The 26,437-nt window shown below is 49.6% G+C and overlaps 1 protein-coding gene and 2 non-coding genes across 3 annotated transcripts in view; all 3 read right to left on the reverse strand.

Annotated features, from left to right (window-relative positions):
• The window catches only part of LOC137358453 (histone H2B-like), a 184,482-nt gene that overhangs the window by 91,837 nt on the left and 66,208 nt on the right, over positions 1–26,437 (reverse strand). The window lies entirely within an intron of this gene.
• On the reverse strand, positions 13,507–13,589 carry trnal-cag (transfer RNA leucine (anticodon CAG)). Its single transcript has one exon. It is a non-coding gene; the product is annotated as a tRNA-Leu (tRNA).
• trnal-uaa (transfer RNA leucine (anticodon UAA)) lies at positions 17,310–17,392 on the reverse strand. Its single transcript has one exon. It is a non-coding gene; the product is annotated as a tRNA-Leu (tRNA).

The raw sequence follows: 26,437 nt of genomic DNA on the forward strand, positions 1-26,437 counted from the left end.
ATATTCAAAATTATATATCAACTATTAAATACTAATGCCCAGCTTTGAATACAAAAAATGCCTCTAATTGTGTTCTGGTGTGGAATGGAATTCTTCTGTGTTTCTGTTTAGCTTGGATTGACTCATCGATTTTCTTGTTTTTCACTTTGTCGATGCCTTTGAATAATTGTGGATTCTTCTTCAGGGAGTCTTCTTTCACCAGGTAGTTCTGACCTCTGATGATGTTGATCGTAATCAGCTTCAATTTGCTGATAGTTTTGGAAGTGAGCAGATTTCCTTTGCTTGAGTTTACAACATGGAACTTAGTCTGACGTGTGGACCCATGGGAGGATTTGAAAGCTGCCCTTGCATTGGAGCATCCAGTTGCATCCATCCAAACAGAGGTACAGTAGAAGTGACATATTCAGTTCAGTCTGTCGATCATGGGACTTTTAATCTCAGGGTTGTGAGTTTGAGCGCCATTTAGTTTTTCCATTTTTTAGTCTTCATTAACAGAGAGTACAAGGAGTCTTTGAAATGAAATTCAACAACAGTATGAGAAACGCTCTCTTTCATTCGGGACTCTTAACTCTCTGCAGCATCTCGCTGTGAAAGATTGAACTTTATCTCATTTCTTTTTCAGCTGGGAGTCAGTGCGGCTCAGTGGGACTTCTGGCTGTCTCCCACCTCACAATCCATCAGTGCTGAGAAAGCAATGGGGAATATTACTCATGGCTGAGTAAGCAGAGGGCACTGATTTAAGGTGAATGGGAAAAGAACCAAAGGCAACATGAGGAAAAACCTTTTTTATGCAGCAAATGGTTAAGATCTGATATGTACTGCCTGAGAGTGTGACGGAGGAAGATTCAACCATAGCTTTCAAAAGGATATATGATAATTATCTGAAGGGAAAAAAAAATCAGGTTTTCATGGAATACATGAGGATGTGGCATGAGCTGAGGTGCTTGTGCAGAGAGGCAGCACAAGCACAATGAGCTGAATCCCTCCTTTTGTGCTGCAAGTATTCTGTGATCAATGATTCTATACAAAGTGAAACCAACATTCACATATGAGAAACTGACAGGTACAGTGTAAACCCCACACTAACAAACCAGCAAATGCCAGGGACAGAGTAAAACCAACAGTCCTAGACAAGAAACTGACAGATACTGTGTGAAACCCAAAAATCACTTTTTAGGATTTAGCAGTTAATGTGTAAAAACCTCTCTTCAATATCCATCCTGCAAGGTACAAAGAAAATTAGGTACAAACCCAGGCTCATACTTCGAAGACTGAGAGATAAAGAGCAAAACACAGACTCACCTACAAGAGGCTGACAAGTACAGAGAATAAAACAGGGGGTGCAGATTAAAAACACATGCATGTAACGGATACTGATAGGGATAGAATCAAACCCTTTCTCACACATGACATGAAAATTGGTGGTGTCGTAAATAGTGAGGAGGAAAGCCTTAGATTACAGGCCAATATAGATCATCCGAGGCAGAGAATATAAGAGCAGGGAGGTTATGACGGAGCAGTATAAAATGCTAGTTAGGCCACAGCTGGAGTACTGTGTACTGTTCTGGGCACCACACTATAGGAAGGATGTGATTGCACTGGAGAGGGTGCAGAAGAGAGTCACCAGGATGTTGCCTGGGCTGGAGCATTTCAGCTGCGAAGAGAGACTGAAAAGGCTAGCGTTGTTTTCCTTAGAGCAGAGAAGGCTGAGGGGAGATAAGATTGAGGTTTACAAAATTATGAGGGGCATTGATGGGTTAGATAGGAAGAAACATTTTACCTTAGCGGAGGGGTCAATAACCAGGTGGCATAGATTTAAGGTAAGGGGCAGGAGGTTTAGATGGGATTTGAGGAAAACAATTTTACCCAGAGGGTGGTTGGAATCTGGAACGCACTCCCTGAAGAGGTGGTAGAGGCCGGAACCCTCACAACATTTAAGAAGTATTTAGATGAGCACTTGAAATGCTATAGCATGCAAGGCTACGGGCCAAATACTGGAAAATGGGATTAGAATAGTTAGGTGCTTGATGGCCAGCACAGACACAGTGGGCTGAAGGGCCTGTTTCTGTGCTGTATAACTCTATGACTCTATATCAGAAACTGATAGATCTGGACAAAAGCTGATGTTCACATACAATTTGTTGAAAGATATATGGTGAAACTCACATTTTTTTTAATTTCCAAAATATACTTTATTCATAAAGATCTGTAAAAATTGCATTCCCAAACAGTTTAAAACAGCATCAAGTCAAAAAATACAAACAGTGCAAAGGTGATCAGCTACCTTCTGTACAATCATGAGTTGCCTCACAACCCTTCCATTTCATTGTCATGCCATATACATTTTTACATTTGCAGCACACAAAATTTCTCCGATACAGTTCGAGGGATTTCCCATGGATCCAGCCCCTCAGTTCAGCTTGGTGGGGGGACCTTACACTGTGGTCTTTCCCCATTGAGCCTTTGCTGCGGCTGCCCCAAGCTTTAGTGCGTCCCTCAGCACGTAGTCCTGGACCTTGGAATGTGCCAGTCTGCAACATTCGGTGGTGGACAACTCTTTTCGCTGGAAGACCAGCAAGTTTCGGGCAGACCAAAGGGCGTCTTTCACCGAATCGATAGTCCTCCAGCAGCAGTTGATGTTTGTCTCGGTGTGCGTCCCTGGGAATAGCCCGTAGAGCACAGACTCCTGTGTTACAGAGCTGCTTGGGATGAACATCGACAAAAAACACTGCATCTCTTTCCACAAAGTTAACTCACATAGCAATAGCAGAAACAGTCACAAACCAAAAACTGAAACATACAGAGTAAAAACCCACATTCTCACACCAGAAATTCACGGCTACAAAGTGAAGCTGACTCTCTCCTCCCAGGCACTGACAGGTACAAAAGAAAACACGCACTAACATACCAGGAAATGAAATGTAGGAAATAAAACCTGATTATCATGTCAGAGATCGGCATTAATGACAGTTGTGGTACCTAGCATGCTCTGCGCTCCAGAATTTGCCTTGTCTCTGATAAGGAGCAGGTGCGGTAGTGGCTGAGCTCCATCTGCAGCTGGAGCGGAATATTCACAAAGTGCAGGGAGACCGCGCCCGTAGCGGGTGCACACAGCTGGAGCAGGGCGTCAAGGCCACAATAGGATGGAACAATCTCGTTTGTGTCCCTGCGGGTGGTGGTGAAGCTTTTCCCTGTGAGGCTTCCCGAAACTGCCCGCCAGCAAGGTCAACTGGTCAGAGAACGTCTGTAAATGGATAGGAATTGGGGCTTGGGCAGGGAGCGTCTCTAAATGAATAAGATTTGGGGACTGGGCAAGGAGCGTCTGTAAATGGATAAGAATTGGGGATTTAGCAGGGAGCGTTTTTTCGTCCGTTCGTGGGATGTGGGCGGCGCTGGCTCGATCTCAGCTACAGTAATGTGTCCAGTTCTGGGCACCAGGTTTCAGAAAGGACATCAAAGCTTTTGAGACAGTTCGGAGGAGATTTACGAGAATGATCCCAGAGATGAGGGGTTTCAGTTCTCTGGACAGGGTGGTGAAGCTGGGATTGTTGGCCAAAAATGTCAAGGGGAGGTGAGGAGCGATCTTTTTACCCAGTAACTTATTCGGATTTGGAATGAATTGTCTGACAGGGTGCTGGAAACAGATTCAATTATAACTTTCATAAAGGAATTGGACAAATATTTCAAAGTGAATTTCTCCAGGACTATGGGGAAATAGGCAGGGGGTTGGACTAATTGCATCATTTTTTTCACAGATTCAGCACAGGCACAAAAGACCGATTGGCCTCCTTCTGTGCTGTATGATTCTATGAAATAGTGATAGTCAGGGCAAGTCTGTATAAGAAGGAGTAATGGAGACAGGTCAGGGAGAGCACATCACCAAAACAGGGAGATAATACATTGGACAGGGAGGGTCGGAGGGGGAGAGAGCATGTACATACAGTCAGAATCAGCACCTTCAGGGGAAGAGAGAGAGAGGAACCAGTGAGTGTCGAACTGAACCCAGCCAGAGTCAACCTGCTGAAACACCAGTGAGTTCACACTGGGGAGAGATCATTCACCTGCTTCGTGTGTCGGAAGGGGTTCACTCAGTCATCCAACCTCACTGAACATCAGCTTGTTCACACTGATCAGAGACCTTTTTAATGTCCTGACTGTGAGAAGAGCTTTAAAAGCAGTAATGATCTGCTGAAACACCAACACACTCACTCTGGGGAGAGGCCGTTCCTCTGCCATGTGTGTGGGAAGGGATTCACTCAGTCATTCAATCTGCTGCAACATCAGCAAGTTCACATGTAACTGCAGGGGTTGGATTCTGCTGTTGTTGCTGCTATTCATCACTTTCAGAGACAAAGTTGGGTCTTACTTTATAACCAGTGTAGTCCAGAGCAAAAGCGTCTTCTTAATGTTGAGATAAACGGGAGAAGAAACCGGGAAGTGGCGGCGAGGATGGGGGAGGTGCTGCACCATCACTTTAATGGTGCACCCTCCCTCCCCCGGGGTCCTTGCTGCAAGTCCGCCAGGCCTGGCGGCTCTGATTGGGGTCCTGAGAGCCCCTGAGGCTCGGTGCAGCTGAGGCTGCACTCACCCCCGCTCAGCTCTGTTGTGATATTTAAAATACGAAAGGCCTGTTTGACTGAGAGCTGATCTGGAATTTAGAAAGCAGCATTACTGGAGGCTCATTGCTGCTCAGCACAATCTCACCCCCGATCCTGGGAATTGTTGATTCTACACCCTGTAGTTCAGTTCTTCACTTAACTAGAGGGGGAGATGTGTGAGCAGAAAAACAGAGCAAATTAAAAAACACAGCTGGACAGATGTGCAACAGGTCAATCCACTGTTAAAATAACTCCATCACTGACTCCCTCCTGACAGTAACCAGCCCTTTCACAGAGACTGTGGGTGGCTCTGAAAAGAGCCTTTGGTTTATTAGATGTCATTTCGGCTGCTTTACTTTTTCTGGGAGCTCTGAGCGCTGGTTTTCTTGGGCAGCAGCAAGGCCTGGATATTGGGCAGCACCCCGCCCTGAGCGATGGTCACGTCTCCCAGCAGCTTGATGAGCTCCTCGTTGTTGCGGACGGCCAGCTGCAGGTGTCTGGGGATGATGCGGCTCTTCTTGTTGTCCCGGGTCACGTTACCGGCCAGCTCGAGGATTTCAGCGGTCAGATACTCGAGCACAGCAGCCAGATAGACCGGGGCTCCGGCAACCACACGCTCAGCATAGTTACCCTTACTCAGGAGCCTGTGATCATGGCCCACCAGGAACTGCAGTCCAGCCCGGGAGGAGCGAGACTTGGCCTTGGACCGACCTTTCCTGCCGGTCTTTCCTCTTCCAGACATTTCCACAATCTCACAAATACTTTCACAAAGAATGGATAATTTCTCAGCTTTTGTCATAAACATGAAGCAGTTAGGATAGCCGAGTGGTCTAAGGGGCTGTGTTCAGGTCGTAGTGTTTTCTGGAGGCGTGTGTTCAAATCCCAATTCTGCGAAATTGTGTTTTGACTGAACTGGAGGGATTTGGGAGCAGCGGTGAAGGGAGAACATGGAAGAATATTGGCAAGTAAAATGAAAATGGACCCAAAGATGTTTCTTCAATACATTAGAGTAAGAGGCAACTAAAGAAAGAGGAGTGCACTGAAAAGACCAAAAAATCACAGTGATTTTTGACATCTTGCCAGGATTGAGAGGCGCATGCACGGGATGATGTCATTTTGCAGCGCCAACATCATCACATTTCCGCAACAAATCCATCTTCGTGCATGCGTGATAAAGCGTCATTGGGTATCTAGCCACCCCATCCCCCCACCACTTGGCTGGAGGAAGTGGCTGAATGGGAGATTTTGAAGCTGTAGCTCTCCCCCCTCGGCAACTCACTCCAGGCCTCGACGATTCCCCCCCTCAGCCACTCGCTCCAGACCTCGCTGCTCCCCCACCCCCCCACTCCCCTGGCCAGTTGTTCCTCGCTTCGCACCACCCCACTGTCTGGCCACTCGCTCAAGGCCGTGCCGCTTCCCTCCTCTCAGCCACTCACTCCTACATCGCCCCGTCACTCCTTGCGGCCCTCCTGCTTCTACAGGTGGCGCCTGGTGAAGAAATGTGGGAGTGAGTGTCACGGCCAGAGCTAGAAGCTGTGGGCTGGGCTGGGATAGGGTGGGGGGTGGGGGTGCGGAGAGCGAACAGCCAGAGTGCGGAATTTCGCCAGTAGGGAGGAGGGGGAGGAAGCGAGTTGCAGAGGGGGGAGAGCGGTCAGTGAGGTGGGAGCTAGTAGCTGCGTTCGGGTGAAGTCAGTCCTGGTCAGTTATATAAACAAATCACAATAACGAATTGGCAGCACATTTTATCCTCTGCCCGATTTTCCTTTCCATCGATCGGGGTGCTAATTCACGACCTTCCAATGGAAATTCAATCATAAAATTCCTTTTGTATTTAATAGGATTACCGAAATGTTAAATGGATCTGAGGATTACAGTTAGTATTAGCAAACGCACCCGAGTGAATTAGCACCCCAATCGATGGAAAGGAAAATCGGGGAAAGTATAAAATGTGCTGCCAATTCGTTATTGAGATTCGTTGAGTCATTCGATTCTGCCCAACACTGAAATTGGCGGCTTTTTTGAATTCAACCTTTCTGCCAGGACGACATTTTAAGCCAATGATTTGCTGTATTTTCCAATTCGAGGCTCGGCAATTGGTTAAGACATGCGAATGGGAAGAGGGTGACCTATCAGAAGTGGGCTCTGGAAAGCGCGGGCTCAAACTGCGGGAATTCCAGATCCCTGAATGATTGAGCTGAAACTGATCAGTTTCACAAACCCTGTCAGTTTCAGTGCAGGAAACACCGTCTCGGGAGAAATAACATCACAAGTGGGTCTGGTTCCAGTGACCGATTCAACGGCTGCTGCAAAACTCCCGGATTCCCTCATTGCAGCGAAATCATTTTGAAATTCTATGAAAACAATGAGTGATTCTGGAGGAGTGATGTGGCTTTTCACTGAGGGTATGTGTCGACTGGGGAAATAACTAACTGTAGAGTCTTGGGCACTGTTTACACAGCCCGTTTAGAAAATCAAATCCACTGCACATCCTTGCTACAAATGAAATGTCAAATTTGGGGATTCTAGTTTTGTATCTCGAACACAGCACAGATTTGGTGATGCCCTGGATATTATCAGGAAGCACTTTGCGGTGTCGCTTTGCTCCGCCTTTGCCCAGTCCTTTCCCTCCTTCACCTCTGCCAGACTTTCTTTTATTAACTTCCAAAATATACTTTATTCATAAAAATCTGTAAAAAAAAGTACATTACAAAACAGTTCCAAAAAGCATCAAGTCAAACAATGCAAAGAGTGCAAAGGAGATCAGTTTCCTTCAATACAGGAGTGAGTTGCCTCACAACCCTTCCATTTCATTGTCATGCCATGTACATTTTACAGCAAACAAATATTTTCTGGCAACAGTTCGAGGGGTTTCCCATGGATCCAGCCCCTCAGTTCCGCTTGGTGGGGGGACCTTACACAGTTGTCTTTCCCCATTGAGCCTTTGCTGCGGCTGCCCCAAGCTTTAGTGCGTCCCTCAGCACGTAGTCCTGGACCTTGGATGTGTCAGTCTGCAACATTCGATCATGGACAACTCTTTGTGCTGGAAGAACAGCAAGTTTCGGGCAGACCAAAGAGCGTCTTTCAACGAATTGATAGTCCTCCAGCAACAGTTGATGTTTATCTCGGTGTGCGTCCCTGGGAACAGCCCGTAGAGCACAGACTCCTGTGCTACAGAGCTGCTTGGGATGAACCTCGACAAAAACCACTGCATCTCTTCCACACCTGCTTTGCAAAGACACATTCCAGAAAGAGGTGGGCAACGTCTCTTTTCCACCACAGCCACCTCGAGGGCCGCGTGTGGATGGGGTGAGACTTCCGGTGTGCAGGAAGGATCTGACAGGGAGGGCTCTTCTCACCATCAGCCAGGCTACATCTTGGTGCTTGTTTGAAAGTTCTGGTGATGAGGCATTCTGCCAAATGACTTTGGACTTCTGCTCAGGGGACCATCCGACGGGATCCACCATCTCCTTTTCCCGTAGGGCCTTGAGGATATTCCGTGCAGACCACTGCCTGATGGATTGGTGGTCAAAGGTGTTTTTCCACAGAAACTTTTCCGTGAAGGATAGGCAGTATGGCACAGTCCAACTGGATGGAGCATTCCGTGGCAATATGACCAGGCCCATCCTTTGCAACACCGGGGACAGATAGAACCTCAGCACGTAGTGACACTTGAAGTTTGCAAACTGGGAATCTACACACAGCTTGATGCAGCCGCACACAAAGGTAGCCGTAAGGATGAGGGCGACGTTGGGTACATTTTGCCCGCCCTTATCAAGAGGTTCGAACATCGTGTCCCTCCGGACTCGGACCATTTTGGATCCCCAGATGAAGCGGAAAATGGCTCAGGTGATCGCCACAGCGCAGGAATGCGGTATGGGCCAGACCTGCACCACGTACAGCAATGTGAGCGCCTTGCACCTGATGACCAGGTTCTTACCCATAATGGAGAGAGATCGCTGCTCCCACATGCTCAGCTGATGTTGTACCCTGGCTACTCGCTCCTTCCAGGTTTTGGTGCACGTCCCAGCCCTTCCAAACCATATCCCCAGCACCTTCAGGTAATCTGACCTAACGGTGAAGGGGACAAAGGATCGGTCAGCCAAGTTCCCAAAGAACATGGCCTCGCTCTTGCCGTGTTTAACATTGGCTCCCGAGGCCAGTTCGAGCTGGTCGCAGATGCTCATCAGTCTGCGCACAGACAGTGGATCCGAGCATAAAATGGTGACGTCATCCATGTACAGGGAGGTTTTAACCTGAGTGCCTCCGCTGCCTGGGAGTGTCACCCCTCTGATGCTCGCATTCTTCCTAATAGACTCAGCAAAGGGTTCAATACTGCAAACAAACAAGACAGGGGAGAGAGGACAGCCCTGTCTGACTCCAGATTTGATCGGGAAACTTTCTGATTCCCATCCATTGATTGAGACTGCACTACTGATGTTTGTGTAGAGTAGTTTGATCCAATTACAGATTCCCTCCCCAAACCCCATTTTGGAATGCACATCCATCATGTAAGTGTGCGATATCCTGTCAAAAGCCTTCTCCTGGTCCAGGCTGATGAGGCAGGTGTCCACCCTCCTGTCCCGTACATAGGTGATCATATCCCTGAGTAGCGCAAAGCTATCAGAGATTGTCCTGCCTGGTACAGTATCGGTCTGATCAGGGTGAATCACCAACTCCAGAGCAGACTTCAATCGACTGGCTATGACTTTTGACAGAATCTTGTAGTCAGCATTAAGCAGTGAAATGGGCCACCAATTTCTTATTTCTGTCCTCTCCCCCTTCCGCTTGTCGATGAGGGTGATGATGCCTTTCCTCATGGATTCTAACATGCTGCCAGCCTGGAGCATACTCTTGTTTACTGGCAGACATGTTGATTCTTGCCTCAAATCAGTGCACAATAAAAGAGACTGATTCTGTCAGGCTCCTTTTTATACAGGCCACCCGGACCTGGCTGAGAAAGGCAGAGTGAGAGCAGGGAGGGGAGGAGACAAGAGTGAAGATTAAACAGAGAGCGAGATGGAGGAGACACCCAGAGTGACAGACAGAGAGAGAACGGCCCCTCATCTTTCAGCTCCATCTCCAGTTTCCTCTGGGCTGTCAATTTCAAACCCTTTATTTACAGTAGAACCGAAACCCAGCACTCCACACAAACCCTTCCAGACTCGGCCTTCATAGTCAAGGCTTTCCAGAAAGCCGGAGCTTTTAAATATGGTCCCGATGCAATTAACACTCAGTAATATTCCCACCTAAACACAGTCCATTCTATACTAAGAAACCTCCTCAGTAACATCACCATTTCCACACACATCCGCTTCCAGCAGTTTACAAACACCTTACTGCAGCTGTTTGGGGAATCTCCTGTGTTAAGATTGGAGTTGGAAAGCGGCCTTTACCCGGCAGTGTTATTGTCTCACACTGAATCTGCTAGACATCCTGTTCTCTTTATTGTGAGAGAGACAGCACGGATTTAGGAAATGTTCATTTGAAATGATCTCTATTGAGAACGAGCCCGGCCGTGGGACAGGTATTCCAGTGCAAAGAGCTGTCCATGACCGAGTGTTGCAGACTGGCACATTGCAACGTCCAAGACTATGTGCTGTGGGACGGCATTAAAGCTTGGGGAAGCCACCATGGAGACTCAATGGGGAAAGGCTGCAGTCTGAGGCCCCAGTAGGCCATAGTACAGTGAGGGGCTGGAACCCGTGTAAAACCCCTCCGACTGTTTGCACCAGAGAATGTTTGATGTGTAATGTAAATACTGTAAATATAACCTGTGCAGGCAGGGATAGTGAGATACATCATGTACATTATTGAAGGAAACTGATCTGTATTGTACCTTATGTAATATTAAATTTGAACTGCTTTGCAATGTAATTGCACAAATTATATGAATAAAATACATATTGTGCAAAAGAAAGCAGCTTTCCTGTCAACAGCTAGGGCGGCACAGTGGCGCAGTGGTTAGCACCGCAGCCTCACAGCTCCAGGGACCTGGGTTCGATTCCGGGTACTGCCTGTGTGGAGTTTGCAAGTTCTCCCTGTGTCTGCGTGGGTTTTCTCTGGGTGCTCCGGTTTCCTCCCACAAGCCAAAAGACTTGCAGGTTGATAGGTAAATTGGCCATTATAAATTGCCACTAGTATAGGTAGGTGGTAGGGAAATATAGGGACGGGTGGGGATGTTTGGTAGGAATATGGGATTAGTGTAGGATTAGTATAAATGGGTGGTTGATGTTCGGCACAGACTCGGTGGGCCGAAGGGCCTGTTTCAGTGCTGTATCTCTAATCTAATCTAATGCACCTTGTCTCAGGGCACAACTTTCCTGTGATCTTGTCATACCCAACTTCACTCTATATCTTCTGACACACACACTTTACAGTCTGTCATTTCCAAAAACAAGCATTCTAAAATCAAAAGACCTTTTGTTTATTTCTCCTTTCTTTTCATTTCTCCTCTATTCTTCTCAATCACTCCCTTCAACAGTCCTATTCAGATCAAGGTGGAATGTGAATAGTGTCACAACTCATCTCTGACACTATTATTACCCTTCTCTTCTCTTGTCTTATTCAATGGGAAAGTTTTATTCACCAGTCTGTTGCTGTTTTACACTCTTGCCATACCGTCTGGTATTGCATCCATCTGCATTCTGTGCTTTCATGGCCTTATATTTCTTTTCCACTTCTGGATGATTTGTTTGCTTCAGTTCCATTCAACCAGGCTGGACCACAGGGAAGCTTAGAACCTTTGCCTTGGACGTGTCCACGTTGATCCATTACATTCAGAATCACCTCCTTGAAATAACTCCATAGTACAACTACAGTAACCACACAGCATCTGCTTCAAACACTCCTCCACATTTTATCTGTTCTGACCGTCAACACCTCCAGCTCTTTTGTTTAAGTGGAACCCATCAGGTGTGTATAGGCTCCTTCTATTCGGAAAGCTGTCGCACTGGTTCAGGGAATTCAGCCCTGTTTCTCTACTCGAAAGGATCAGCCATTTTTTTTTCTTTATATATATTTTATATGTCGAGGGGGCCTTTATTCCTCAGGCCCCCATTATATACACACTTATATTTTTAAAATAACTTTATTAAAACCAGATAAATAAACAAAAAACTCAAATTAAAATGCCATTCTCGGCGTTGACAATGCACTCCAGTCCCTGCGGTGCCCACCGGTCGCGGAAGGCCTCAAGCGTACCAGCAGACACCGCATGCTCCTTTTCCAGGGACACCCGGGCGCGAACGTAACCGCGGAAGAGGGGCAGGCAATCGGGGAGGACGGAACCCCCGACGGCCCGCAACCTGGACCTGTGAATTGCCACCTTGGCCAGGCCCAGGAGCAGACCGACGAGGAGATCCTCCTCCCGGCCCAAGCCCCTCCGCACCGGGTGCCCAAAGATCAGGAGCATGGGACTGAAGTGCAGCCAGAATTTGAGGAGCAGCCCCTTCAGATACTCAAAGAGGGGCTGCAACCTCGCACACTCCGTATAAATGTGGAACACGGACTCGTCCAGGCCGCAGAAAGTACAGGTGGCCTGGGAGTCCGTGAACCTACTTAAAAGCCTATTGCACGGGACTGCTCTGTGCAGCACCCTCCACCCCAGGTCCCCGATGTAAAGGGGGAAGACTCCCGCGTAGAGAGACCTCCATCGGGGTTTCCCCTCGCCGCCAGATGGCAACGCGGACGGCCAGGGCGTGTCCGGCTGGCTGACGAGAGCGAGGAAGTGGAGAGTGTGCAGGAGCAGCCCGTACAGGAAACCCCTCCGCGCCGATTGGAATGGCACGGAGGGCATTTCCGAGAGGCGGCTCGGGTTGTGCGGGACCGGCTCCGGAGGAGGGTTTCGGGGCCTGGGTCCGATGAGCAGTTCCGGCCGAGCGGGGGTCAGCTCGGCCGGGATCACTCCGCACTCCCGAGACCCATCGCCACCCGCAGTGAGGGACGTCCCAGGGGTTTCGGCTACTCCCCTGCCCGCCGGACCGTCCCCTGAGTTGGCCGCCTGGACAGCCGAGGCGCTCTCCTCCGCCGGCGGGGGAGCGCCCTGACTGGAGGCGACCATGTTCCAGACTCGGAAAAGATCCCGGTAAAAGACAGGCAGCTCCCTCAGAGAGGCGCGGCTAACGGACTCCACCGGGAGCTGCGTGTAGTCTTGAAGGCAGTGACACTGGCGGAAAAAATACGTCGCCAGCGCACACCATCTGGGAGGACGCTCGACATACAGGTATCTCTGCAGGGTCCGAAGGCGGAGAGTCGCAGCCTGGGTGCGGACGCACACCAGCGACTGACCGCCCTCCTCGATCGGGAGACTCAGGACCGCGGCAGAGACCCAGTGTTTCCTCTTGCCCCAGAAGAAATCGACGAGTTTCTTCTGGACCTTGGTGGCAAATAAAGGATCAGCCATGCTTGATCTGCCTCGTATTTTGCTTTTATTGCAACGTAACAATATCTCCAATCCTCTGGCACCACACCTGTATCCAGTGAGGGATTGGAAAATGATGGTCAGACCTTCCACTATTTCTTACCTGGCTTCTTTCAACAGCCTGGGGTACATTTCATCTGGTCCTGATGATTTATCCACATTCAAGGATGCTCATCCCATTGAGACTTCCTCTCTCCTTAAGTTATCACGTCCAATACTTCACACTCCTCCTCCTTAATAACAATATCTGCATCACCCTCTCATTCGGGAAAACAGTAAAGTATTCATTAAGGATATTGGCACCCCGATACAAAGGTTACATTTTTGATCTTTTCTGTGCCCTGCTGTTTGCTAAGTTGCCTCTTCCTCTCATGTTTTGATGCAACATCTTTGGGTCCATTGTTATTTTGCTTGTCCATGTTCTTTCCTGCTTTCTCTTTGCTCTTCACAGCTGCTCCCAAACGCCTCCAGTTCAGTCAAAATACAACTTGTCAGAAGGGGGATCCGAACCCACGCCTCCAATGGAGACTGCGACCTGAGCGCAGTGCCTTAGACCGCTCAGCCATCCTAACTGCCTGCGATGTGCTATCAATGCGAAGGAAATTATTCATTCTTTGTGAAAGTATTTGTGAGATTGTGGAAATGTCTGGAAGAGGAAAGACCGGCGGGAAAGCTCGGGCCAAGGCCAAGTCTCGCTCCTCCCGGGCTGGCCTGCAGTTCCCAGTGGGCCGTGTTCACAGGCTCCTGAGAAAGGGTAACTATGCTGAGCGTGTGGGTGCCGGAGCCCTGGTCTATCTGCCTGCTGTGCTCCAGTATCTGACCGCTGAAATCCTCGAGCTGGCTGGTAACGCGGCCCGGGACAAGAAGAGCCGCATCATCCCCAGACACCTGCAACTGGCCGTCCGCAACGACGAGGAGCTCAACAAGCTGCTGGGAGGGGTGACTATCACTCAGGGCGGGGTGCTGCCTAATATCCAGGCCGTGCTGCTGCCCAAGAAAACCAGCGCTCAGAGCTCCCAGAAAAACTAAAGCGGCCAAAATGTCATCTAATAAACCAAAGGCTCTTTTCAGAGCCACCCACAGTCTCTGTGAAAGGACTGGTTACTGTCAGGAGGGTATCAGTGATGGAGTTATTGTAACAGTGGATTGACCTGTTTCACATCTGTGCAGGTGTGTTTTCAGTTCCCTCTCTGGATTTCGCTCTGTTTCTCTGCTCACACATCTCCCCCTCCAGTTAAGTGAAGAACTGAACTACAGGGTGTCAGAATCAACAATTTAATAAATCCCGCTGCCTTCGATTTGATAAATCCCGAGATTATCCCGGTACATTAACGGGAACTGGTTCGGAGCTGATGAATTAATTTAATAATGGAAGTGTCCGGGTTAATTCTCTGTTTTTCATTTAGACAGTTTGAATTGTGTTTTTTTTTCACTCTGGTGATCTGAGCGCCGCTTCTCAATGAGAATCTGCTCCCAGAACAGAGTAAATGCAGGAAGAAAGAGGCCATTCTCGGGCTGTGTGTTTCTCTCCTAACCTGATCTGTTTAGACCGCACTGTTCCCAGAGGACGGAATCAGTGAGAGTTGTTCACACACAGGAGCTGAGTCCATTGCAGCGCTTTCAGATGTGCCTTCCCCCCGGCCCTCCCCATTCTCCGGACACAGAGCTGTCTGTTTCCCCCGGCGGCGGGATAGAGTCGGGGATTCTCTCCCCGCAGTGTCAGGGTCTGCAGCGCTGGGGAACTGGCGGTTTCAGTCAGAGTGACCGAGCTGCCTTACATATCCTGTGTACTGATCTCCAATGGATTCAAATATTAGTGAACTCATTGGGTAATGTTTGTAAATAACCCTCATGTGAACGGACCCGGCTCCATTAATGCCTTCCAAATAAAACTGGGATCCATTTCTTTTCCCCAAATGCCAGCTAACGGATCCCAGGAGCGGGGTTGAGATTGTGCTGAGCAGCAATGAGTCTCCGGTAATGCTGCTTTCTAAATTCCAGATCAGCTCTCAGTCCGACAGGCCTTTCGGGAAAGTGATGTGACAAAACAGAAACCATGTGGCCGCCCCTTCAATCTAATGGGTTTGATGATGAACAGAGATGGCAGCTCTTTCCTTTGCTGATTTGGTGGCTCTGAAAAGAGCCCTTGTTACACTTGTTACTGAAGCTGGGTTTAAGGTGCGTTCCCCGCGGATGCGGCGGGCCAGCTGGATGTCTTTGGCCATGATGGACCGGGATCATTCTGGTGAATCTGCTCATTTTCCGGCAGAAGCATCAGTCGCTGTTTGAACTGTTTAAAGTCAGGGGTGTATTAGCAGCCAGAAAGTGAAGGGCAGTTCATTGCTCCCTGCAGCATTATCCGCCTCTTTCAGGAGAAAAGATCAGAAACCGCTCGTTTCTGTCAGTCCCCGAGAAGCCTGTGAGAAGCGGTTAGTCGCTAATTTGTTCCTTTTACAGAGTGGAAGCTGATATTTGTCCCGTTTTAAATTGCTGAACCGGACCTTCCTCCCGCCGCTTACAGTTAACAGATTGACAAATGAAAACGATTCCTAAAATCGCGTCAGGATTTTGTGACGGTAAATACAGTAAAACAGAACATAAAATGAGAGATTTTAAAATTGTTGCCTGAAAATTGAAATTTTCCATCACTTCAATTCCTTCCTGCTCTTGAATTGCCGGGCTTTTTCCAATTGGAAAATCTAAGCCAATGAGAACTTCTATTTACTTATATGTGATTCTCCTATTGGTTAAGAATTGGATTGAGAAGCGGGTGACCAATCAGAGACAGAGTCAAACTGCGGGGATTCCAGGCCCCCAGTAACTGAGCTGAAACTGTTCAGATTGACAAACCCTGGCAGTAGCTTCACACATTGGACACTTCACACTGAGTCATTCAAGGGCTGGTGTGAGAGAAGCTTCAGATCCTGTCATTACTCTCTGACTCATTATTCATTTCGAACCAAACAATTAGTAAATGTGAAGCAGTGAAGAGACTTTTCATTCTCACTGCAGAATGTGTCATCTGGGGAAATAAGGAACTATTATTTTCGGAGATTCCAGGTACATTCCTCCCTGAACAAATCCATTCCTAACATTCCCGATCACAGCCTATCCCAGCTCCTGTTGTCACCCGACTCCAGCTGAATTGGAGAAACTCATGTGTTGGGGTTTGAGTTGTGAGGTGGGGTTTCTCCGCCAGTGTTACTGTCTTACAAACTCTCCCCCTGAATTTGTGAACTGAGACTGCACCGAACACATCTCCAGTCAGAGTGAGGGCCGGATATTACGGTTTTATTACAGAGAGTGGGGAAAGGGCTGGGTGGAGGGGATGTCAGCGAGTCACCAGGGATCCTGGATTTACTCCAAATCATTTCCATGTGGAATCTGCAGGCGGGGCCGGGACAGGGATCATTTGATCAGGGGATCAGCTCTTTCCTGAGAGATGTGGGTGGCTCTGAGAAGAGCCTTTGTGTTCAGATGTTTACAAGTTTCCCGCGCTCTTTCACTTCTTTCCAGACCATGCTTTCTGAGCCTTCGCTGCTTTCGGCTTGACCTTGCTCTTCCATGTCTGCACTTTCTTCAGCGCCTTTCTGCCCGCCGCACTCTTGCCTTTTTTGACCTTCTTCGCAGGAGACTTTTTCTGAAGCGCTGCTTTCTTCACCGCCTTATTTGGTGTTGCCGCCGCCTTGCTGCTCATTTTCTTGGCTGTTACTTTCTTTGTTGTCACTTTCTTGTCTGCTGGTTTCTTCACTAAAGATTTCTTGTCTGCTGGTTTGTTCACTGAAGATTTCTTGTCTGCTGGTTTCTTCACCTTCTTTCGCACTTTTCCCTGGGTTTTCCTTCTTGCTGATTTTGAAGGAGCCGGAGGCTCCCTGTCCCTTGCTCTGCACCAGGGAGCCTTTGTTAACATTCATCTTGATACTTTGCTTGATCTGGGTCTTGAACTTCTCCTGAGCGGTGGCAGACCTGCAAGGAAACAACTACCAGCTAGCGTATAAAGCGAGACCAAGGCTCAGGGCCTTCAGTTACCTGGAGGGGAGTCGGAGAGGCAGCAGATCCTGTGAGGAACCACAATCCAGGAATAATGAGAAGATCATTGTCAGGGTACAGAGGAGATTAAGTTAAAGATTTACCAGTTTATACGCAAGCGCAGAGCCAAGGAACGGTGCTGGGGCAGATCAAATAATAGGAAGCTGTGATCAGTTGGAAGGCAAGAGTGATTAAATGACAGAAGAGATGATGGTGCAAGGCAAAAGTCAGGGAAAGAATAAGCAACATTTTGTAAGCACAGATACCAGGAGTGGGGTTTGAACCCACGCAGACACATGTCTATTGGATCTTAAGTCCAACGCCTTAACCACTCAGCCATCCTGGTACTTTAACCCATCATTGGAAATGATATTTAATGTGATCCGGGTGCCATCTGGCCTTTGACAATATCAAGTTATGACTCCTCTCCCATGCTAAATTGGACCCTTCATTATTTATGAACCTCAATCGGATCACCCCTCAGTCTAGGTTTCTCTAAGGTGTAGGGTCCCAACTCTTTTAGTCTAACTTGATAACCAAGATATCTTATACTGGGAATTCGTCGAATGTCTCTCCTCTGTACCCTTTCCAAAGCCTCAATATCACCCATCATGTGAGGAGACCAAGACTGGATACAATATTCCAAGTGAGTCCTGACCAAGGTTTCATAAAAGGACAAATTCGGGACATCTCGGATACTGAAGGAGTCCGTGTCCAGAAGCAGCAAGACCTGGACAACATTCAGGCTTGGCCTGCTAAGTGGCAAGTAACATTCACACCACATAAGTACCAGGCAATGACCATCTCCAACAAGAGAGAATGTAACCATCTCCCTTTGACGATCAACAGCATTACCATCGCTGAATCCCCCCACCATCAACATCCTGGGGGTTACCATTGACAAAAGCTTAACTGGACCATTCATATACATACTCTGGCTACAAGAGTAAATCAGATAGTGGGAATTCTGTGATGAGTAACTCAGCTCAAGGCACGTGGTGAAATGCTCATTAGTAGAGCTGGAGAAATGGACTGGTCAGGTGGGCAGAAAAGTGGCAAATGGAATTCAACTTGGAGAAGTGTGAGGTGATGCCTTTGGTGAGGTCAAACACAGCAAAGGAAGACACAATTAATGGGTGAATGCTGAGAGGTGTAGAGGAAGTGAGGGACCTTGAAGTGAATGTCCACAAATCCCTGAAAGTAGCAGGACAGGTTGATAAGTTGGTTGAGAAGGCTTATGGAATCCTTTCCTTTATTAGCCGATGTATAGAATAGAAGAGCAGGGAGGTTATGCTGGAACTGTATCAATCATTAGTTAGGCCACAACTTGAGTTCTGTGTGCAGTTCTGGTCACCTCATTCCAGAAAGGATGTAATTGCACTAGAGAGGTTACAGAGGAGATTTACAAGGATGTTGCCAGGACTGGAAAAATGCAGCTATGAGGAAAGATTGGATAGACTGGGGTTGTTCTCCTTGGAATAGAAGAGGCTGAGGGGAGATTTGATTGAAATGTACAAAATTGTGAGGGGTCTGGATAGAATGGATGGGAAGGGTCTATTTACCTTAGTAGGGAGGTCAGTGACTAGGGGGCATAGATTTAAAGTGATGTGTTGAACAATTAGAGGGGAGATGAGGAAAGGTTTTTTCACCCAGAGGGCTGTGGGAGTCTGGAACTCACTGCCTGTAAGGGTAGCTGAGGCAGAAACCCTCAGCTCATTTAAAAGGAGTGTGGATGTGCACCTCAAGTACCTGAACCTGCAGGGCTACGGTCCAAATGCTGGACAATGGGATTCAGCTGGGTGGCTCGTTTTTTGGCCTGCCTGTGCTGTAAACTTTCTATGTTCTATGATTCTATGCACACACAATGGGCCGAATGGCCTCCTTCTCCACTGTAATAATTTTGTGATTTTTGACTCTCCAAAACTTGTCAACCATCTACAAGGCACAAGCCAGGTTGAGTGCAGCACCAACAATACTCTAGAAACTCGACACTGTTCAGGACAAAGCAGCCGCCTTGATTGTCACCCCATTCACCACCTTAAACATTCACTCCCTTCACCACTGACGCACAGTGGCAGTAGTGTGTACCATCTACCAGATGCACTGCTGCAACTCACCAAGGCTCCGCAGACAGCACCTTCCAAACCGAAGACCTCCACCACCTTGAAGGACAAGGGCTGCAGATGCATGGAAACACCACCATGTGCAAGCTCCCCTCCAAGTCACACACCATCTGATCTGCAACAATATCGCTGTTCATTCACTGATGCTGGGTCAAAATCCTGGATCTTCCTTCCTAACAGCACTGTGGGTGTACCTACACCACATGGAGTGCAGCAATTCGAGAAGGGAGCTCACCACCACCTTGTCAAGGACAATTAGGGAAGGGTAACAAATTCTGGACTTGCCAGTGTCGCTCACATCCCATGAAAGAATATGCCTCATTTTATCCTCAATTGTCCTCTGAATGCAGCCCAACCCTCTATTTGCTCCAACTATCACTTCACAGCATTGCTGCTGTACCTTTAGAGATCTGTGCACGAGAACATCCAGATCTCTGCTCAAAATTATTTTCTTTTTTCCACCTACTTTAATGTTTTTCCCTGAAGGGTGTATGAATGTTGAGCATTCGCCCTGTCCACATGAATAACACTGCACTTACCCAAATTAAACATCATTTACCAGTCATGAACCCAATCTCCCAACACATTAAGATCAGCCTGAAACAGTCGAGTATCGTCTGCAGTCTGAACACTCGCACAGATCTTCAAATCATCTGTAAATTTACAGATGGTGCCCCCTACACCTACATCCAGATCATTAATAAAAATAGTAAAGAGCAACAGTCCCAACACCGATCCCTGTGAGATACCATTGGTAACTGGTCTCCAAACAGATCCAGATCCATCTGTAACTACTTTCTGCCTACGTCCTGCCAGTCAGTTCCCAATCCAGATCAATATATTACCACTGATACCAGGGACTTTAATCTTATAGAGAAGCCTCTTGTGTGGAACCTGATCAAAATCTTTTGGATGAGATCGGCTAATTGAACACAGGCCGGGGATCAGGCCTAGGCCTGTCCTGCTTTGCGTGTGGGTCTCAGGACCACACAAGGTGAGATCAGCTCACTGAGCACAGGCCCATCCTGCTCTATATAGTGCTCAGTACCTCACCAAATGAGAATAACTAACACACCACAGGCCATGGAGCCTCGGCCCATCCTCCCCTGATTGCGGTTCAGTGCCAACCAGGTCAGATCAGCTAATTCAGCACATGCCGGAGATGGAAGCTGGATCTTTCCTGCTCTGGGGACTCCGTACCATACCAGGTGCGATGAAGTAAAATACCACAGGCCGGGGATGGAGCCTGAGATTTCCCTGTTCTGTGTGGGGCTCTGTACAACAATCTGTGAGAAGAACTATCATCCCTCAGGCTGAGGAAGGAGCCTGGGCCCATTCTGTTCTGTGTGGCTCCTACCACACTGAGTGGGATCAGTTAACTCAACACAGGCCATGAATACAATCAGGCCCTTTCCTGCTCCGTGTGGCTCAGTATCACACCAGGTGGCATCAGCTAACACAGCACAGGCTGGGGCTGGGGCTGGGGCTGGAGCCTGGGCCCGCCCTGCTCTGTGGGCTCAGTAACAACCCGTAAGATGAACTTTTTTCAAAAGACTTCAGCGTATTTATCTCTGTCCAACACTGTGAGGCAGCTTTCTGTGTTTATAAAGAGTGTAATTTATTGACTGGTCTCTTGGATCAAACAGGGTAACAGACAGAGGTCTGTGTGCAGAGGGTTTGGGGGTGAGCTCTGATTCCTAACCCTTTCTGGATTGTGAGGAATAAAGAATGAATGAGAGAGAGAGAATGTGGGAGAAGGGATGATGGAAGAATTTGTCCGTGAACCTGATTAAAAGTGGCTCAAACGCAAGATAATATTAAGATATCAAGAGCAGAACATTAACATAATCTGAGTTCCGCGATCTGGTCGGGTCCCATTCCCCTGAAGTGAGGAATGGACGGGTGGGAAATTCCACCTGGAGTTATATTTGTCTCCAATGAAGATGAGCTCACAGTGAGGATGGAATAGCTCAGTTGGGAGAACACTAGATTGAAGAACCAGGATACAATCCCTGGTTTCAACAGTTTTAATTTGGTGTCTCCATCAGTTTAAGTAGAGAGAATCAGAGGGGAGATTTTCCACTCTTGACCCCATGGGCTGAATTTTAAACTAACGGTGCGGCTCTCGGCAGAGACACCGTGAGTGGGTGCCGTCACCACACGAGTGAAATGTGGCCGGCCGACCCCGATCACGGAGCAGCCGACCAATTAATGAAGGGGAGGCGTGGGGCCCATGTAAACAAGGACCAGAGGTAGGGAACGAGGCACCGATGGCACCGACACCTGACACAACGGCAGGTGCTGGCGCCATATTGAAAGGACTGCCAGACCTGTATTCACTGCTGCCTGGTTTAAAGGAGTGTCTTCCTGAGAGCCCTCTGCTGTCCCAGAACCCGTTCTGCTGCCTCTGCTGTCCCAGAACCCGTTCTGCTGCCTCTGCTGCCCCAGGTCCCGTTCTGCAGCCCCTGCTGTCCCAGAACCCGTTCTGCTGCCTCTGCTGCCCCAGGTCCCGTTCTGCTGTCCCAGGACCCGTTCTGCTGCCCCAAGACCCATTATGCTGCCTCTGATGCCCCAGGATCCGTTCTGCTGCATCTGCTGTCCCAGAACCCGTTCTGCTGCCTCTGCTGCCCCAGGTCCCGTTCTGCTGTCCCAGGACCCGTTCTGCTGCCCCAAGACCCATTCTGCTGCCTCTGATGACCCAGGACCCGTTCTGCTGCATCTTCTGTCCCAGAACCCGTTCTGCTGCCTCTGCTGCCCCAAGACCATTCTGCTGCCTCTGCTGCTCCAGGACCCGTTCTGCTGCATCTGCTGCCCCAGGACCCGTTCTGCTGCCCCAAGACCCATTCTGCTGCCTCTGATGCCCCAGGACCTGTTCTGCTGCCCCAGAACCCGTTCTGTTGCCTCTGCTGCCCCCGGATCCGTCCTGCTGCCCCAGGACCCGTTCTGCTGCCTCTGCTGCTCCAGGACCTGTTCTGCTGCCTCCGCTGCCCCAGGACCTGTTCTGCTGCATCTGCTGCCCCAGGACCTGTTCTGCTGCCTCCGCTGCCCCAGGACCTGTTCTGCTGCATCTGCTGCCCCAGGACCTGTTCTGCTGCCTCTGCTGCCCAGGACCCATTCTGCTGTCCCAGGACCCGTTCTGCTGTCACTGATGCCCCAGGACCCGTTCTGCTGTCTCTGTTGCCTGATAGGTAAGGAGCTGAATGCGAGCCTGCAGTGACCATGGTCCAATAGTTTAGCGATGCCTTCCTGCAGGTTCGCCTCCAGGTGACAACAGATAGGTGGAAGATCCTCTTCCCCAGGGATGGGAGGTGGAGACCTGTCCACCTGACCAAGCAAAGCTGCTTTGAGATAGTAGGTGAAGTCAGCAGCCGTGGAGTCACCCCCAAGACATGGATCCAGTGCACGAAGTGGGTCAATGACCGGATCCGGGCTGCTCAGGCGCAAACTCAAAACACTTTGGACCCTTTGGACATTGCGCATGGCAGAGTGAGAGGGAGTGTTTGGTGGAAAGGGAGTGACCACCCAGTCATGTGTATTGGGGAAGGGCAGCAGGACATGCTGCCTGAGGCTTGGCTGCATCTCGGTGGGAGGTGCACATCAGTCATTGTATAAACTCACACAGTCCCTCGAGAGGGGCCACATGCAGGAGGAATATGTGTGTCCACATCATGGACTGCTAGACTATCACCATCAGAGATATTGGGTTTGTCCCCGCTGGGAGACTAACTTTGTTGATCATAGTGGCTGCAGGAGAAGACAGCCCACAATCGGAAAGAGCATGTCAAGACTGGCAGTGGATGCCTTATCTCCATGTCCTCATCCCGATGGAGGTGGAGGCCATGGAACAGGCCGGGCAGCAAAGCAGCTGCTCCATAGCTGATGGAGAGACAGGGACACCTACCAAAGAGAGTGAATGAACATCTCCTGGGGCACAAGGGTGCATCCGCTGCAAAGGAGCCACACTGTTCATCTGTTCACCACTGCATCAATGGAGCTGCACAGGAGGGGTGGTTGGAATGTCACGATGGGCAGACCCTAACCCTTCAATGTCCCTGTTTTCACATGCAGGCTAGGATGAACGACAAGAGCGAAGAGCTGGAGAGACTGTGGGACAGCCAGACACCTCTGAGGAGGAGGAGGGAGCCTCAGAGGGTGCACCGTCATATCATTCCCCTGCACCCTCCATCAGCACAGAAACCCTCACTTGGTGGGTATCCACTTGCTGTTAGATTTGGGCACACAAGCTGGTGAGCACGTCACAGACAGCCCGGGCGGATGACGGAGGCAGTGACAGCCGAGGCCACTGGCAGTTGGAAGTCTGTGGGAGGCCAGGCCCATGCTGAGTCCCAGGCTGATGACGTGCCTCTGGTGTCACCAGCAACACGGGAAATGCTGAAGCTGCAGCAAGAGGTCAGGCAACATCTGGCAGAGTTGCCAGAGGTTATGTGTACCCAAGTTCGGATGATGGAGGAGTCCATCCAGGCCTTGCATGCTGCACTGTCTCTGATGGGGGTGTGTCTAGCTTCCTTCCTTGAGAGATTGGTGACTCTGATGGAGAGCCAGATCCAGCCGACCAATCAGTGGCTGCCGGAGATGTGTGCAGACTTGCACTCCATCGCTTTGTCCATGAGCTCCATCCAGCGGTGACAAGGTGAGAGGGGGGACGAGGCACCCGAACTGTTCACCAGGTCCACATCCCTCTCAGGTCAGCAGCGAGTTACAAGTGTGTCTTATAAGGGGGAGGAGCAGGTGGCTGCTACATCTGGGGTCTCCTCTCAGGGTGCTCCTGGTGTGGACAGTAGCTCCAAAGCCCCTCTGCCAGTGACACAAGTGATGCCAGTGCCTGCCTCCATCATCCTCGATGACAGAGGGGGGTCCCTGTACCTGTGCAGGAGACCCTCAGTGTGCCGGGGCCCTCCAGGACTCAGGCAGCAAGAGGACGGCCACCAATGTCATCCCAAGCCATGGGGCAGCAAGGTCAGCAGCCTGTCTCCACCTCAGCTGACAGAGCAGGGGGAGCACCACGTAGGAGCATGCGGAAAAGATTTCAGAAGAGCACCGAGATTCACTTGGGTTCATGGTGAATGTGCATTCCAGATGGATAGGGTTGCATTTGATGTCACACGGAAGAAAGAAATGATGTTCTCTCACTATGTCTCCTTCCTATTGTTGATGCCCTTTGGGACTTCATTTAAACCCTTCCTCCCAAGGGGCTGGAAGTGAGGGACCAAGCCCTGAGTTCACAAAGCTTCGGCCTTGTCACTGTGCGATGTGTACCTGGACGCTGCAGTGCAGAAGGAAGGAGGCGACAACAGGGCTGCTTAAAGCTAAGACTTTATTGCTGTGGTTCCAGAAGGTGGTAAGGCTCAAAGGAAACTTGAATGTATAAGGGTGTCTCATGTCTCCCTTGTGTGTATCTCATTGCCCCTTTCCTGCTGTGCCTGAGGTTCTTCATCAGGCACTGCTTGGGCAGCATCCTCCTCCACATCCTCATCATCAGAGGAGACATCACACTCCACGATATCCTCACTTGTCAACACCTCACCCCTCTGTAATGCCAGATTGTGCTGTGCACAGCAAACCACCACGATATGTGAGACCCTCGCCGGGGCATACTGAAGGGCTCCACTGGATCGATCTAGGCACCTGAATCTCATCTTCAGGAGACCAATGGCCTCCTTGATGGTCGCTCGGGTTGACCCGCAGCAGGTGTTGTACCTCTCCTCTGCATCCGTGCGTGGGTTCCTCACAGACGTCAGTAGTCATGTCCTCAGTGGGTAGCCCTTGTCTCCAAGGATCCATCTCTGAAAGCGGATGGGGCCGCGGAAAGGTTCTGGCACCTGGGAGTGCCTTGGTATGCAGGCGTTGTGGCTGCTTCCCGGGATTTGAGCACAAACATATGGGATCCATTTGCAGTGGTTGCAGACCAATTGCACACTGAGCAAGTGGAAGCCCTTCCTGTTGAAGGCTGCTGGCTGGTCTGCAGGAGCCTTGATGGTCACATGGGGTGACACCCTACACCTGGGGGAATCCAGTGATGGCCCCGAATCCTATAGTCCTCTCAACTTGACTGTTTGGATCGATGTGCACATAGTCACCGGCCCTCCTGAACAGGACATTGGTGACCTCCTTGATGCACTGATTCACCACAGACTGTGAGATTCCACACATATCTCCAGTGGATCCCTGCAATAATCTGGTGGTGAAGAAGTTCAGTGGCACAGTGACCTTCAGTGACACTGGTATCAGGTGCTCACCAAGTCCCATGGGGCACAGCTGCATCATGGCAGAGAGATCAGTGACGACCTCCGTGCAGAGGCGCAGTCTGTGGAGACACTGTCACTCGGACATCTGCAGGTAGTTGAACCTCAGCTGACGTGTTCCTCTGCCTCCTTCTCCAGCCTCCTGTTCGAGGCTGGCCTTCCTGTGGGCCCCCAAGCTGCTGTGGTGCCCCTGCTGGTGCCTGCGCCTCCGTCCCTCCTCTCTACTCCTCCTCCTCCTCAATGTGAGCCTTGAATGAAGCCCATGACAGGTTGCCCCTCCCTGAGTGCAAGGCCTTCACAGTAAACAACACCCAGCCACATTTACCTCACTTGTCACCCTCAATGAGGTGGCACTGCCCCAATGTTACCCTGGTGTGGCTCCCCCATCAGAGCTGGCACATTGGCCCCCACTCCTGACAGTGTTTCCCGATGCCCTTCCCCCTCCACCCTTACTGCCAAGTTACGCTGCCTCACCCGATAGCTTCCCAGTGAAGCCAACACTCAGCTCCCACCTCCCAGTCACCTCCTTTAACCAGGCGAGGCTCTGAAGCCCCGTGGTTCCCGTGCACTATTAGTTCAATTGGATCCAGTGAATAAAATTGCTAACAATTGGACTCATAAATACTTTAAATGCCTTCTTGCCGAGTGGATGTGCGAAGTCTGCCCTCCATGTCAGCCGCCGACAGAAAAATCCGGTCCGACGTCTTCCATCCCTATTTTAACACCCCCCTCCCCCTCCCCAGCCTCCATTCCCGTCTCCAACGGTCCCTTAAAATTCTGGCCCATGTCTCTAAGACTAATGGGAGTGAAACTACATCTGCTCCTTAGCCTGAACAGGGAGAGCTGCTCTCTCTGTGTTTAAAGTGAATGAATCTGATCTTTACCTTGTCTTACTGGAACGTTCACTGTCTGGAAATGTCTGTTTGAAAATGTTTTCCTGTTATATTAATGGAGCAGAGGAGCATATGTGAGTTGCTGTTCAACAGAGAGGTTTGGAAGTGGGTG

The sequence above is a fragment of the Heterodontus francisci genome, chromosome 50, assembly GCF_036365525.1.
Source record: "Heterodontus francisci isolate sHetFra1 chromosome 50, sHetFra1.hap1, whole genome shotgun sequence".
Lineage (NCBI taxonomy): Eukaryota > Metazoa > Chordata > Chondrichthyes > Heterodontiformes > Heterodontidae > Heterodontus > Heterodontus francisci.